The 15,786-nt window shown below is 37.6% G+C and overlaps 1 protein-coding gene and 1 non-coding gene across 10 annotated transcripts in view; both read right to left on the reverse strand.

Annotated features, from left to right (window-relative positions):
* Window positions 1-15,786, reverse strand: part of SLC9A9 (solute carrier family 9 member A9) — a 685,137-nt gene that overhangs the window by 130,650 nt on the left and 538,701 nt on the right. The window lies entirely within an intron of this gene.
* Window positions 15,586-15,693, reverse strand: LOC146397510 (U6 spliceosomal RNA). Its single transcript, XR_014825453.1, has one exon. It is a non-coding gene; the product is annotated as a U6 spliceosomal RNA (small nuclear RNA).

The following is a 15,786-nucleotide window of genomic DNA, read 5'->3' on the forward strand; positions in this document are numbered from 1 at the left end:
TGAACTGGGAACTTTGTTGACAGCTGAAATTTCTTAAGGATCTTCTGAATATCCTCTTAACAAGTCTTAAACAGAGTTTTGTTTCCAGCCTTAACAGTTAGAATTGTGATTTTAATTGGTTCTCTAGGGCACCTGCATATTCCTGCTCAACTTGACATAAACTGCTCCCAGCTCTAGGCTGGCTCAGATTTTCACTGGGAAAATCTGCCAACTACAGATATTAGGAGTGCAGATCATACCACAGACATAATAGGATCTAAACAGCAGGAATAAATGTGTTTCAGAACTGAATACACTTAGTACAACCAAAGTCAAACGTGCTTTATTAAATGCTCCATCTTAAACTACGGAATTCTGTAGGAAAGCTAAGAGTTCATACAAGTCTCTCTAGAAGTTGAAGTTGTAGCCTAGAGAAACAATTTCAGTAATCTGGATCCTCCTGACCTTCCTGATGGTGAGCTTGGTGAAAACAGTTCATACCAGCTCCAATAGGACCTCTAATGGTCCCATCCTACCACATCATTTATTTATTTATTTGTTTATTTATTTATTTATTTTTCTTTTCTTCCTTTTTTTTTTTTTTTTTTTTTTTTTTGCCACCCTATGGCATATGGCGTTCCAGGCCCAGTGATCAAATGAGAGCTGCACTTGAGACCCAGGTTGAAGCTGTGGCAGATCCTTTAACCCACTGTCCTGGCTGGGAATTGAACCTTTGTCCTGGCACTGCAGAGATGCCACTGATTCCATTGCTCCAGAGTGGGAACTCCATCTTACCATATCATTTAAAAAATGAGAATGCCAGGGAGTTCCTGTTGTGGCTTAGTGTGTTGAGGACCCATCATTGTCTCTGTGAGGATGTGGGTTTGATCCTTGGCCTTGCTCAGTGGGTTAAGGATCTGGCATTGCTGCTGTGTAAGTCACAGATGCAGCTCGGATCTAGTGTTGCTGTGGCATTGACCTCAGCAGCAGCTCTGATTCAACCCCTAGCCTGGGAACTTCCATGTACCACAGGCGCAGCTATAAAAATTAAAAATAAAAAAAGATAAGAATGCCAAGACCCACGGAGATTGCCTGGCAGAGGTAGTTAGGTTATAACAGAACCAAGACTTAAATCTGTTTTTAAATTTAGGTTGTTTCTTTTCAACTTTGTATGCTGCCCACCTTAAATAAGCAAATGAACAATGATGGGGGTGATAATAAAAGCTTTTTTATCCTTTGGCGAGAATGGCTTTTTAGCAGAAGGAAAGATAAAATGAGATTAGTAGAAGATACTTATTGTCTGAGATGTTGAGATGTAACAATGCAGAGTGACTTGGAAATTTGAGAATAATATGGCTATAATGTGGCAATTCCCAAAGTCTAATTCACATAGAACTCTGTGATTTTTTTTTTTTTATCTAACTGAAAGCCACTTGTACCATCATTTCTTTGATATTTTTCTTTAACTTTTCTTCCATACTGTCAGTTTTGCTTCATGTATTCTGGAACCTTGTTGTTAAGAACATGTGTTTATAATTGCTATATCTTCCTAATGAATTGACACTGTCTGTCATTATAAAGGAGTCTCTAGCAACCTGTGTGTGTACAGGTGTGTATGTGTGTGTGTGAGAGAGAGACAGTCCATTTTGTCTGCTATTAGTATACTGCTCTAGTTCTCTTACTGTTACTGTTTCCATGGTGTCTTTTTCTATCTTTTGCCTTTTAGCCTATTTGTATCCTTGAATCTAGTTGGATCTTGTTTTATTTTTTTTTTAAATCTAGTCCAATAATATCTGCCTTTTGATTCTATTGTTCAGTTCATTTATATTTAAAGTTATTATTGATATAATCATTTTTACCTCTGCCATTTTGCTACTTTTTCATGCATTTTTAATTCCTCCATTCTTCCTTTATTGCATTCTTTTGTGTTAAATGGATATTTTCTATGTATCATTTTAATTCCTCTAATATCTTTTAAAATATTTTTTGAGTAATTTTCTTAAAGGTTGTTCTGGGGATTACAATATACATCTTACGAAACTCTACTTCAGATTTATACTAGATTAATTCTAGTAAGATACAGAAAATTTGTTTTACTCTCCCTCTTCTGTATTGTTAATATAATATATATCACATCTATATATGTTACAAACACAACAGTTTGGTGTTATAATTGGTGTTTTATATAATCATTTGTCTTTCTAAGAAACTAAGAGGAAAGCAGAAAAATATATTTACAAAGTTTTTATAGTAATCTTATTACCATTTCTGGTACTCTTCATTTCTTCCTGTGAACTTGAGTTATCATCTCATGTCACTTCTTTGCTCACTGTATGTAGTGTCCTCTCATTTTTCCCTTTGTATTATATTGTCAAAAAAATCTCTATAGCTAGAGGCCCCACAATTCAATTTTATAGATATTGTTTTATCCTGTTGTCTTTTAATTAATTATGAGAAGGAAAAGAGATAATGTAATTATGTTATCTTTCATATTTAATGCATGATTTCCTCTGCAAGCACTTTTTGTTTTTCATATGGATTAAATTACAGTCTAGTATTACTTCCTTTCAGCTTGAAGAATTCTTTTTGTACTTTTTGTAAGGCAAGGTCTGCTAGCTACAAATTCTTTCAGTCTCTGTTTATCTTGGATTGTCTTTATGTTTTCCTCACTTGTGAAAGACAGTTTTGCTAGATACAGTGTTCTTGGCTAACAGGTTTTTTTTCTTAAAGCATTTTAAACATGTTATCCTCTACCATTTGGACTCTACTGTTTCTAATAAGAAATAAGCTGTAATGTCTTTGGGATTCCTTTCCATGGGATGAATCATTTTTCTCTGTTGCCTTCAAGATTTTCTCTTTCTCTTTTAACGTTCAACATTTTGACTATGATATGTCTAGATATGGCTTTTTCTTCTTAGTATTTGGAGTTAATTGAATTGAGTGTATAAATTAGTGTTTTGCATCATATCTGGGAAGTTTTCAGCCATTATGTCTTCAAAAAAAATTTTTTTTTGCCCTTTTCTTCTTCTTCTTCTTCCTCCTCTTCCCCCTCCCCCTCTCCCTCCCTGTTCTTCTTCTTCTTCTTCTTGTACTCATATTACATGTGTCTAATAGATCTCAAAGGATCTATTCATTTTTCCTCATTATTATTATTATTTTTTTAAGTTCCTAAGGCTGTATGATTTCTAATGATCTAGCTTCAAGTTTGCTTATTCTTTCTTTCCAGCTCATATATACAGTTGAGCCCCTGTAGTGAATTTTCCATTTCAGCTATTATGCTTATCAACTTCAGAATTTCCATTTTTAAATATGATTTCTATCTATTTGATGAGTCATAGTCTTCATGGTTTCTTTCTTTCTTTTTTGTTTGTTTTCTTTTTAGGGCTGCACCTGCAGCATATGGAAGTTCCCAGGCTAGGGGTCCAATTGGAGCTGCAGCTGCCAGTCTATGTCACAGTCACAGCAATGACAGATCTGAGATGTGTCTGCGACCTACACCACAGTTCACAGCAATGTCAGATCCTTTAACCGACTGAGTGAGGCCAGGGATCGAACCTGCATTCTCATGGATACTAGTTGGATTCTCAATCCACTGAGCCACAATGAGAATTCCCTTTAACATGGTTTAATGGCTTTATTTGTTTGAACATATAATAGCTGCTTTAAAATCTTTGTCTCCTTCATCTGGACCCCCTCAAATGCAGTTTTTATTGCTTGCTTGTTGTTTTCCTATACAAGGATCACAATATCCTGTTTCTTTCCATATTTCATAATATTTTAACAAAAACTGGACATTATAGGTATATACTGTACCAATTCTGGATTCTGATTAGTCCCCTCTCCCACCCTCAGGGCATGATGATGTTGCCATTTTTTATTAGTTTATTCATTTAGTGAATTGCATGGACAAATTATGTAAAGTCTATTTCCATTTTGGAAGTCTTGCTCAATTGATGTTTAACAAGCTTAGTTTATCTTGAGCAATGATATCTATGAAATTATGGTTTGATATGTTGTCTGTATATTTTAATATCCCTTTATCCTTGGTATACTATCAGCATTCATTGGATCTAATTTTAGTTTTTAATTTTTTTTTGAGTAGTTCTCTTTGTAAGTATTGCTATTTCATGGCATTTTCCCCTTCTTTCTTACAAGTCTTCCAAAGCACAAAGAGAAATCTTACATATTAAAAAAATAATACTAATTTTTTTCTTATAATTCCAACATAGTGATTGGATCCTTTTAGAAGTCTAAGATAGGAGTTCCCACTCTGATGCAGCAGACTGTTGCTACGGCTGTGGCGTAGATCACAGCTGTGGATAAGACTCACTCCCTGGCCTGGGAACTTCCATATGTCAAGTGTGCAGCCAAAAAACCCTCACAAAAAAACCCCTAAGATATATTATAAAATCTTAGTGATCTTATTTTTCCTATCTTGAAAATTTTGCCATTTTGTCATTCTAGAAATTATATCCTCATCACTCATTGTTCCCAATGATGCTAAAAATAATAAATTAATTAAAAAACACAAAGACTGATGAGATCATCTGGATACAATAGTGATATGAGCCATCACTATTTTATTATCCTTCAGTTTTCTTTCTTTTTTTTTTTTTTTTTTTTTTTTTGCTATTTCTTGGGCCGCTCCTGCGGCATATGGAGGTTCCCAGGCTAGGGGCTGAATCGGAGCTGCAGCCACCGGCCTATGCCAGAGCCACAGCAACGCAGGATCTGAGCCACATCTGCAACCTACCCCACAGCTCACGGCAACGCCGGATCGTTAACCCACTGAGCAAGGGCAGGGACCGAACCCGCAACCTCATGGTTCCTAGTCGGATTCGTTAACCACTGTGCCACGACGGGAACTCCCCTTCAGTTTTCTTATTGTGTTGCCTTAAGTATTGTGTTAACCTGTTAAAAATGTGTAAAATAAGATAGGAGACACTCTCTTTGTAGTTGTACTCTGCTTTTAGCTTTCACTGAACACAACTGAGAATTCAGAATTTTTTCATTTCTCACCCATAATGATAAAAAGAATAAAATGTACAGCAGAAGACATTTCACAATTATTAGACAAATGAGAAGACAAATGCAAAGAGACAGCAAAACTCTATTCTCTAAGGATAATGGTCAAATTGATTGTATTAGCAAAACCTTAGGCCATAATTCTTCAGATAACAATATCCTAGATGAATTGTTTTAAACTCAAGAATACGTGAGTGATGAATATAATTCTAAGAGCATAAAGGAAATATGGCATTCTCATTCATTTAGTCACTGAACAAGAAGAACTTTATCACGTAATATTTTGCAATGAGAACTTGGCTTATCCCATATTTCTAAAAGGACAATCCATTATTCTTTTACCTTTTATGGTGTTTTTGTACCAAAATTATTTGATATGATTTGTAAGTAGACAAATGCTAAATCAGATTATGTATACAAAGATGAGTGGACGAAAATTAAAATAATTCAAATATAAATTATTATTCTAATTGCTATTTATAAATCGAAAATGTTAATTTTCTAATATGAAATTTAAAAATACAACCTCTTCAACAAAATTATGATTAATCAAAAATTCCAAAAAAATCTTTAAGTTTTCCATTTTCATGATGTGAGGGCACAAAGGAGAGCCATAAGAAATGATATGCTAGAACCTTTTAGTGATGTATTTGAAACCTAGAATATGTTCTGGGTGCATGCATGACAGATGACAAAAACTGATTTACTCAGTGGATACTGCCCAGTTCAGATTTTTCTCTCTCTCTTTTACATACCTAGAGAGAAGAGAAATAGGAAAAACATATTTAAAAATTATGTTTTATTTATTTATTTATTTATTTATTTATTTATTTATTTATTTATTTATTGTTTTTTTAGGGCTGCACTTGTGGAATATGGAGGTTCCCAGGCTAGGGGTCGAATTGGAGCTATAGCTGCCAGCCTACACCACAACCACAGCAATGTCAGATCTGAGCTGTGTCTGTGGCCTACACCACAGCTTGTGGCAACGCTAGATCCTTAACCTACTGAGTGAGGCCAGGGATTGAACCTGCAACCTCATGGGGTTCCTAGTCGGATTTGTTTCCACTGCGTCATGATGAGAACTCCTGTATTTGAATTCTTATTAAAATTTTGAATAAAGTTGCTTTTCACTATCCTTTTATTCTGAAAATTATTTGTCAAATAATTGAGTATATAAAGAACAAAAGTGCATTGGATCTAGATGGTAAATGATGATGAGTATTTTTCCTATTATATTAGAGATAAAACATAAATGTGTAACTTAAAAGAATTAAAGTTCATCATTGTACCTCCTAAAATACTTCTGCAATCATATATATCATAATTTAGGCACAGGAATGGGCTAGAATGCCTGATGGTTTTGGAATCAGGATGACCCAGCTTTGAATTTGGCTCCACTCCTCTTAGCTGTGTGACCAGGGACAAGAAACATCCCTTCTAGGAATTATAGTTTATTCATCTATAAAAAGAGAACAATAGAACCTGCTCTACAGAGTTAACATCATATTCAGAGATGAAGACAAGGCAACCAATATATTTACTAGGACACATCAGATGCTCCAAAAATGCTTGCTTCTTCCTTCTTTCCTTTTTGGTATTAACAATCTTTGTGGAGGAGGATGCATGATGACTAATGAAAATATAGGTCTGGCTCAAAAAAAAAAAAAAAAACTTAGAAAAGAAGAATGTCTTGTGTGTTTAAAGATCTACAATAAGTGAAAATAAATCTTAGTGGAAAACTGAGATGGAGAGTGTTTCTTCATTGATGAAAGAGAAGTGGAAGGATTCTATTCTGGGAGTATTATACAAACTTCCAGGCCACATGGAGGCTTTGATGTACATTCCTAATACTGTGTACTGACCGATACAGAGGAGAGAAGAGCTCCCACTCCTGGGAAGTTTTTTTTTTTAAAGCATAAGGCATCTGATTATTTCTTGGTTTTTCCTTGCTGACAATTTCATTACTGCCACCCAGAAGAAAATGAAAGTCACAAAGGGATTGCTGTTTTGCTTTCAAAACTGACCAAGAAATCAGTACAGTGATGACAAAGAAAGATGCTCACCACATCATCCAGGACTTTATTAATATGAGGGAAAGAAATGATAAGCTCAATCAGGTACATCCTCTGGCTTCATAACATTCAGAAGACATGGTTAAACTGTCAGTGGTATTAGAAATCACTTCAATTCTTTTATAGAACAATTAGGCAATATGGCAAAGTCATATGTTGTTTGGTAACAAAAGCCTATTCCTGGGAATTGATTCTGAGAGATTAAACCATCCAAATGTTATTTAAAATAAAACCTAAACTAAATGCATCATCATGTTCAACATTGGTTATCACCAACAGTCCAAAAACCTATCTAAAAACAACTTAGGTTGTTCTGTCCCTTGACTCTCATTCTAATTCCCCTAGAATAGCAGTCAGCAAATATTTTCTGTAAGAGGCCAGTAGTGATTTAAGCCATACTCTGTTGCAACTACTCAACAGTGTAGTTGTAGCAGGAATCCACTCATAGATGATAATATAAATGAATGAATGTAACTGTGTTCCAATATTTTATTGTTAACTCTGAAATTTTAGTTTCCTATAATTTTCACATGTCAAGCAATATTCTTTGAGAAATGTTTCTTAAAACATTTAAAAATGTGAAAATGATTATTAGCTCATGAACCATATAGAAACAGGTGGTGAGTCTGCCCTTGGATGTGGCAGAGGAGAGACTTGGAGAGGGTAGGAGAGGGTAGAGTCCTTTCCTCCCATTCCAGGACTGGGTTTGGATTTCCCTGGTACCCACGCAGTAAACAGTTATCTGTTGCCCATTTGTCATTTTAGATGCCAATCCCTATTTGTAATGTTCTTTTTGAGAAAGAAACATTTGTCTATTAATATATGTTCTTCTGGTCATGCATCCTATTTCACCAAATAGTATCAATACCAAGGAGAAAGCTAGGAAGAAACATGCATTTATTTTATATTGGAAAATATTCAGGTTTTCTGAAAGGCAGTATATGTGATTCCAAACAACATAGTCCTATAAACATGATGGACCATCTTCCCCCCAATAGATTTCAGAGTAGGCCAATGCCACATACAAACAAATGCACTTGTAGGATAGGAAGCCTTTGGTATAATCCAAAGAGTTGTGCAATTGGTTTAATTTTGTACCATACAACCTCTGGTAAACCTCTTATAAAGATTCCTGAAAAGGGAGTGTATATTTCTGGGCTCACAAATGCATAGGGTTTTCCCAGGAGCACCTCTTCATTCTTAACCAGAGAACCAGGGTTCTCTTCATTTTAGAGATTGGTTGGCAAATTGAGATTAGCAAGGCTCTTCCAAAAAAAAAAAAATCAAATAATCAAAGCCTAACCAAGGCTAAGGCTCATTTCAAAGCCCATCCTGGTCCAAGGCTCAAGTTCTTTCCGTGGAAAAATGACAAAACAGGGAATGGGTTTAAATAATATCATGATCAAGGCTAACTAAGCAGTGTCTTTCTCATAACTTTATATGCAGGTTCATCATTCAAGGATTGTGTTAGGATGAAGTATCTGTTTCAGCAGGCATTTTAGTCAGCTTGGGCTGCTATGATAAAATACCACTGACTAGGTGACTTAAACTTCAGACATTAATTGCTTACAGTTTTGGAGGCTGGGATGTCCAAAATGAAAGTACTGGCTGATTGGGTTACTAGTGAGATCTCTTCCTGGATTGCTGCCTTCTCACTGTGCGCTCACAAGACCTCTTTGTGTGTGTGTATGTTGAGAAAGAGCATGAGCTCTTTGGAGTCTCTTCCTATAAGGACCCTAATTCTATTGGTTTAGGGCCCCACCCTTACAAACTCATTTAACTTTAATTCCCTCCTAATAGGCCTTATCTCCAAATACAGTCCCACTGGGGATTAGATCTTCAACACATGAATTTGGGACAGTGACACAGTTTAGTTCATAGCAGTAGGTGTGTGTGGGGCCTGAGATTCTGCAATTCTAACATGCCCTCAGGTGATATGGATGCTGCTGGACTTTGGATGACATTTGGAATATCAGGAAACTAAAGTCAAAGGTCCCAGGACCTGCTTTAGGACAGAGTGGGGGTGCTCAAGGACAAATGGGATGACACACAACTAATCAGGTAAATAAATCTTGTTTAGGAATGATGCTGATAAGAATGACAGCCCTGCATCCCATTTATATGTGAAAGGTTACCACAAGGGCAATTAATTCTTAAGCAAATGACCTTAAGTGAAACTTTCTGGAACAATATCTTTCATATTTCTGGATTTTTTTCTAAGACATGAGAAATTCTCCAGATGAAATGCTTCATGCCTCCAAATCTGAAAGTCTATTACCAAAGACCCCTTTTCTGGGACATTATCAAATGTTAATTTTCAGCTGATGTGAAGAGACAAAAATATCAGTACCATATGAGAAGAATAATCTTAGCACATAGATGGGAAAAGAAAACCCTACCTAAATTTCCAAATTTGCACCACTATTAACTCTACAGAGATAGGTGTAACTTAAAAGATGAAGAATCAGGCCATTTTGCCATCATTTTATTTAGGCTTTAGGTAAGCATCACCAGCCAGGAGAAATGAGCACTGACTTTACAAAAGAGCTTCACACAAAGAAGAGAAAAAGAAAAAAAAAAGGAGATGCCTGCCCAGATGTATTTTGACAATTTCCTATAAATGAGAAAAGTTAACCCTGGGCTCAGGAAAACCATTTTTTTCTAGTGATATGTCAGTGGTTCTCAGAACTACTTTGGATTATCTGTGCTTTTATTTTCCTTGAGTATTAACTGGGCTCATTTGAATGTTAGGTCAGGACACTGTGCCCACTAACAGTGTTACCTCAAAGAAAAACTTTAGAGGATTTAACTCTAAATAGTGTGATGTCCTGCTATTTCTTCTGACTGAAAATTGATAGGTAAAAATAGTTATCAGAACTTCTGTGGCCTGAATTTAGGAGAACACTTTTTGAGATACTGCACAGGCGCTTTCAGACACAGGTTCATGGCTGGAGGACCAACCTTAGGTCTCCATGTTGTAAGCATCTCTGGGAATCTGGAATAGTGACTTAGCCTCTCAATAACAAAGCATGGCCTCAAAGGAAGAACCAGAAAGCTTTGATTAAAAATCAGCTACCCGTATTCAAAGTTTCCGTTCCATTCAGAGGTTAAACCTTCTCACCAAAGACTAACTTAGCATGGAACAAATCAGTGGTAGAGAATTAACTTTTAAAGTATTAATTAATTAGGAATTTCCCTCTGTGGCCTAATGGATTAAGAATCTGACTGCAGCAGCGGCCCTGGGAACTTCCAGGTGCAGCCATAAAAGGAAAGCAAAATTAATTATTTTTCTTGAAAATGTTTCGCAATTTGTTTTATTTACAATGCCAACTTTTAAAAGCCACTAAACTAAAGTTAACTGGACAATGAACTAGGCACAAATCACTTTACAAAAGACGGAAAGCCCAAAATGCCACTTTCTATAGAGGATCCACCGTTCAGTTTTATTTACAGCAAAGGAAAAAGAAACTTCTGATCACACTAGAAGAAACTCAACCATAGGTTTGGAATTTGTACTCAAACTACCCAATGCAATGTGGGTGATCTTCTGCCTATACAATTGACTTGCTGCTGCATTTGTTGACTGTTTTTCTAATATTAACACTATAAACAGAGCAGTGCACCTAGTATTGGGAACAATCCTTACAATGTCATAGCACACAAATGTCAGGCACAAAATTTTATTTCTCCTCACACCACTGGTTCTCTTTGCATACCTGGGCTGATGTATACCTGGGCAAATATACTCTGCCTAAAGCTATTCTTCTGTGTCAAAGAGAAAACCAAGCTGGCCTAAGTAGAGGCACAGAACTGAAAAGTTTTTCCCGTATACTTCACTGCCTGGCTCTTTTTTTCCCACGCAAGTATTGTCATTGACTTGCTACTTTTCTAGAAACCATGCAAGATTAATTTGGATGAAATCCAGAATGTTTGTTATCAGATTTGTCTGAAAGTGTTAGCTGAATATTAAGAGATCTTGACCAGTAAGTCTTTTATTTGGTTCCCCAGATCCAGAGTTCTCAGGGATGTGTTGCTGGGGTGTTGGGCTGCAGGGGCAGAAGGGCAGAAGGACAAAGAAAACGTAAATTGAGCTGAAGTGCTAAAGCCTTACTTAATAGCCATTGAGCTACAACGGTGAAGTTGTGTTTAATTACTTCAGGAACAAGGCTCTTGAGAAGCTCCCTTGTTCCCTAAGTAGGACGTTTTGAGTTGAATAATGAAGCCTGATTGAGGAAATGCTGACCTTGCTTGTTTCTCTCTGTCCTCACCCTCCAATCTCTATCTCCTAGGACAGTCCCTCTGAACTGTAGCAGAGGAGAGGGTTGGAGAGGATGGAGCTTTCTGCTCTCTCACTCCAGAGCTTGGCTGCATATTTCTGGGATCAGCCTATATTAAATGTATGGGTTTTTTTTTTTTTTAATTTTCTTTCTTTCATCTTTCTTTTTTTTTCTTATTTGTTACTTTGATATGCCAACTGTAGCCCTGGACTGGTGACATAGGAATTTGGGTGAGCAGGGGCATATACAATTGTATAATGAGTATAGCACCTCATAAAATGCCTTGCCCATTGCAGACATGGCACACTCTATATATTTGAAATGGAACTTCATGTCTTCCCTCTCAAATTCATTCTTCCTTCCCAATTTTCTGTCTCACTAATAGCATCACCTTCACCGGATTATTCCATCTCCAACTCTTACACCTCTTTGATTCCTTTCACTTCCTATTTTCTGTCTCCAGATGCCAGGATCATTTCATTCCAGAACAACTTCTCAATCCAGCTCTTCTTTTTGATCCTGCTGTTTTAGTATTTCAGGCCTTCATCATTTTGCTACAGAATTATTTCCATCCTTATTTCAGAGCGTTTCTGATTGCTTAAGTGAACAGGTATATTTTATTTATTTTGTTTCTTTACTTTCGTTTTCATTTCTCTAATATACTAAAACATTTAAAGCTAGACAATTTCCCTTTGAATACAGTTTTAGTTGTGTCCTATACTCTTTGGTATGAAATGTTTTCTTTTGTGTTACTCCCTAGATAATGTCAAATTTTGGCTAGGTCTTGCCTATGAGATCGAAGAAGCTTTCTTAATTTGCAAGCAGTTACATTTGTTTTGGTTAATCATTTGTTGTTGATTTACAATAGACAGTAGACCCTTGAACACCATGGGTTTGAACTGGGTCCACTTATATATGCAGATTTTTTTTCAATAGTAAATAGTACAGTACTACACAATTTGCATTTGGTTGAATCCATGATGCAGAATCACATATATGGAAGAATCTTGAGTACAGAGGATAGATTATAAGTTATAGGAAGATTTCCAGCTGCAATGAGGGCGGCATCCCTACCCTTCACATTGTTAAGGTCAAGTGTAATTAGAAAATGGGTTCTTTGATATTACTTTCTTTTCCCTTCCAGATGAATGGTACTTAGGCTGGGTAAGATTTTAGGATCATAATCTGTTTTTATTAATAATCCTTCTTTCTCTATATATGTGTTTTATTTCAGTATTCTTTAGATTGGAGTATTTCAGATGATGAGTAAGTGACCTGTTCTTTTTGTCAGAAGGGCTGCAAGATTTTTCTCCCTATCGTGAAATTTCACTAGAGTTTGTCTCAGGTTTTTATTGTTGTTGTTTTCCCCTCTTAATTCATCTTCTTTAGGACTCAGTGGAGTTTTGAGTATGAAGAAATATTTCTTCAGTTTAGGGGATATTTTCTCCTATTATTCACTTATGGCTTTCCACACACTTGTTACTTCATACCCTCTAGCATTCCTGTCATTAACATGATAGACCCTCTGGATGTGTCCTCTAAGGCTCTTTTCTTATTCCACCTGATTTCTGCTTTGGGGACTAGTTCTCCCTGCCTTGAGATATTTCTTTAACTTGATCTCCCAGAATATGAATTCTATTCTCAGCAGTGAGCATTCATTTTTTCAGTTTGCCTACTGAACTTTTAAAATTCAGAAGTACCATTCTTGTTTCCAGAAAGCCTTTTCTGTGCTCTAATTATATCTTGTTCTAATTACTTTTATTAATGTCTTCTCTCTCTTCCATTAGTTCTACTATAAATGAAGTTGCCAGCTCTACTTGCTCAGCTTCATCTTTCTCCCTCTGGCTACAGAGTCCCCTGAAGTGGGTTGTAATTTTTCACTACCTACTGATTTTGTGTGCTCCCTCAATACCTGTACTGGCCAGTCTATTGGGGAATTCTATCAGTGATTGCAGGGCAGGGGGCAGGAGGCATGCCAGTGCCCATTTTTATCAGCTGGCGGTCAGCACACTGGCAAAGTGTTACCTTCCGCTGAGGTGCTGACTGAATCCTCTGACTGAGACCAATCCAGTCCATCTGGGAAGCTCCATGGAGGTCTAAGAGGGTGAGTATAAATTGGTGACCTCCTCTAATTGCACATCTGTAGTCAGTAGAGAAGAACCCCTTTCCAAGAGGACAGACAGACATCTGCTAGATGGGCTTCTTCAGGGAGTCACAAACCCAAGGTCTTCATGTTGAGGCTCCTCCTCTGGTGTTGGTCTCCACATCTTGCTGGCTGCCATGGAGCCAGAAGTTCCTAATGTACTCGCCCCTTGAGACTCTGGTTCTAATCTCACTTCTACGGACTCTAGAGAAGGGATTGAGAAACACAAGGGACAAGGGCCATGCTTCCTCTCTGGTGGTCACTTTCTCAGATTCCAAGTTATCTTCCTAAAATGTAGACATAACACTCACACGTTCGAGTGGCTCCCCATTTCCCACAGCATGACATCCAAATGCTAGGCCCTTTGAGCCAACCCCCCCTTCAGTTGGCCACACGGAGCCAGGCCTCATCCCCCGCTTTCTGCTTTACATGACTCCTCACATTCTCCAAATCCCTGCCATGTATCCTCTGTTCTGCGTTAACATGCACGTTTCCTTGATCTGGAAGTCCCACCACCTTCCTTGTCTCTGACTTTTGGCTTCCTCCTCATCCTCGGATTCAGATGTCACCTTTTACAGGAAGCCTCAGCTAGAATTTGTTCCTCCGTCCTCAGTGTGTGTATTGGTCCTGGTTGTTCCTCTGTGGCAGTACTTAATACAACTTTTTTATTAAATTACCCATGTCCCTCTCTCCTGGTCCCATCCCAGACCTTAAATAACATGAAGGCAGTTCCAGGTTTGTTTTAATTATCTCTTTGCACAGTGTCTTCCATGAAATGGATGCGCAACATTTGTAATGCTGAACTGACAATGGAGAGCAATTAAACTGGACACTGGGGGACCAGTCCTGAGTTTTTCTTACTGTAGGTGAGAAAGAGCATCATTAATATCTGCTGAGGTTCACCAGAGGAACTGATATCCTCAGCATCAGTTTATAGACTTCTATCTTCAGAAAAGGCCTCTGAATCCCATGGGAAGGACTTCCTATTATATTTTCCCACCTCATGGAGGTGTCATTGTACAGAGAGTGACATGTGGGATGTAGGGAAATAGGATTTGCGGTCAGCCATAGCCACTGAATGTCACATGAGGCCCTCTTCTCAGCTGCCTGGGAGGATGCAGGCCAGTCAAGTAGAAGGTGGCCGCCTAAAGCAACAGCCATCTCAGACCAGAGGTTTGTGCTTTTCAGAAGAACTGTCATACATGAACCACTACAAAGATATGCTCTGAGGGGGAAATGGCTCCAACACTTCAGGAAGTTTGGAAAGATGCATCATATTAAGCGGAAAGATTAGTCAAGCCAGGCACAGTCCTACAGAATGCACAAAAAGAGCTGAAAGGGGCCTTTCCCTTATTATGAAGCAGGATGTTCTACCCATACCAGCTTGCAGATCCTCACCTCCAGGAGAAGCCAGACACGGGGTAGGGGAGTGGGAGCTACTGTGCAGAGTTGTCGTATGGGAGGAGGGTAGGCTATGAAGGAAGAGATGAGCCATAACTTTCTGAATAACCCTTCACCTGTCATTAGTCCTCCTTGTGACTTGGGAATGAGCAAAGATAATGCTATTGGATAAGCAACAGTCTAATCTTGACTAGTCTAACTATTTTGCTGCTTAGGGCCCCTTGAAGTAGGTGATCGCATGGTGCCATTTTCTTGCTCTTGCTTTGGAAGCCACATTGAAGGCACTAAAATACAGAGACCAGTATTATTAACTGAGTCAGTGTGTGTGTGTGTGTTTATTGTAAAGATGTATTAGCATGCTCCCAGCAGCCTTCCCTGGGTGAGAATATACTGCAGCTCTTCCTGGAAAGGAGCCTATTGCCCCCTTTAAGAATCCCATTAAGCATGCTGTCACTTTAAATGGACCATTTAAAGGCAAGGGCCAGCGCATCACCCAGGGCCAGACACATAGCAGGCTCTTGAAAAATGTGACAAAAATGAAAAAGTTGGTATTCAGTGGAAAGGTAGAGATTCAGTCTGATCTCTTCTTTCTTCATGCTATTTGTTTGTATTTTTTTTGGAATTTTGACAATTATTTTACAGACATTTCTTTTTCCCTTTTTTCCTTTAAAAAATAACTTTTATTAAAAATGTGGAACATTTCACAAATTTGCATGTCATCCTTGTGCACAAGCCATGCGAATCTTCTCTGTGTTGTTCCAGTTTTTAGTATAGGTGCCACCAAAGTGAGCATCACACCATTTATTTTTGCAATTGCATTCCAATTCTTCCTTATGTCTTCACAATACCTTCAAGACTATATGTATATATGTGTGTTTGTATATGT

Source organism: Sus scrofa, chromosome 13, assembly GCF_054392235.1.
Source record: "Sus scrofa isolate SSC_HxYL_T2T_F1_AM1 chromosome 13, Sscrofa_HxYL_maternal_Yorkshire_Landrace_v2.0, whole genome shotgun sequence".
NCBI lineage: Eukaryota > Metazoa > Chordata > Mammalia > Artiodactyla > Suidae > Sus > Sus scrofa.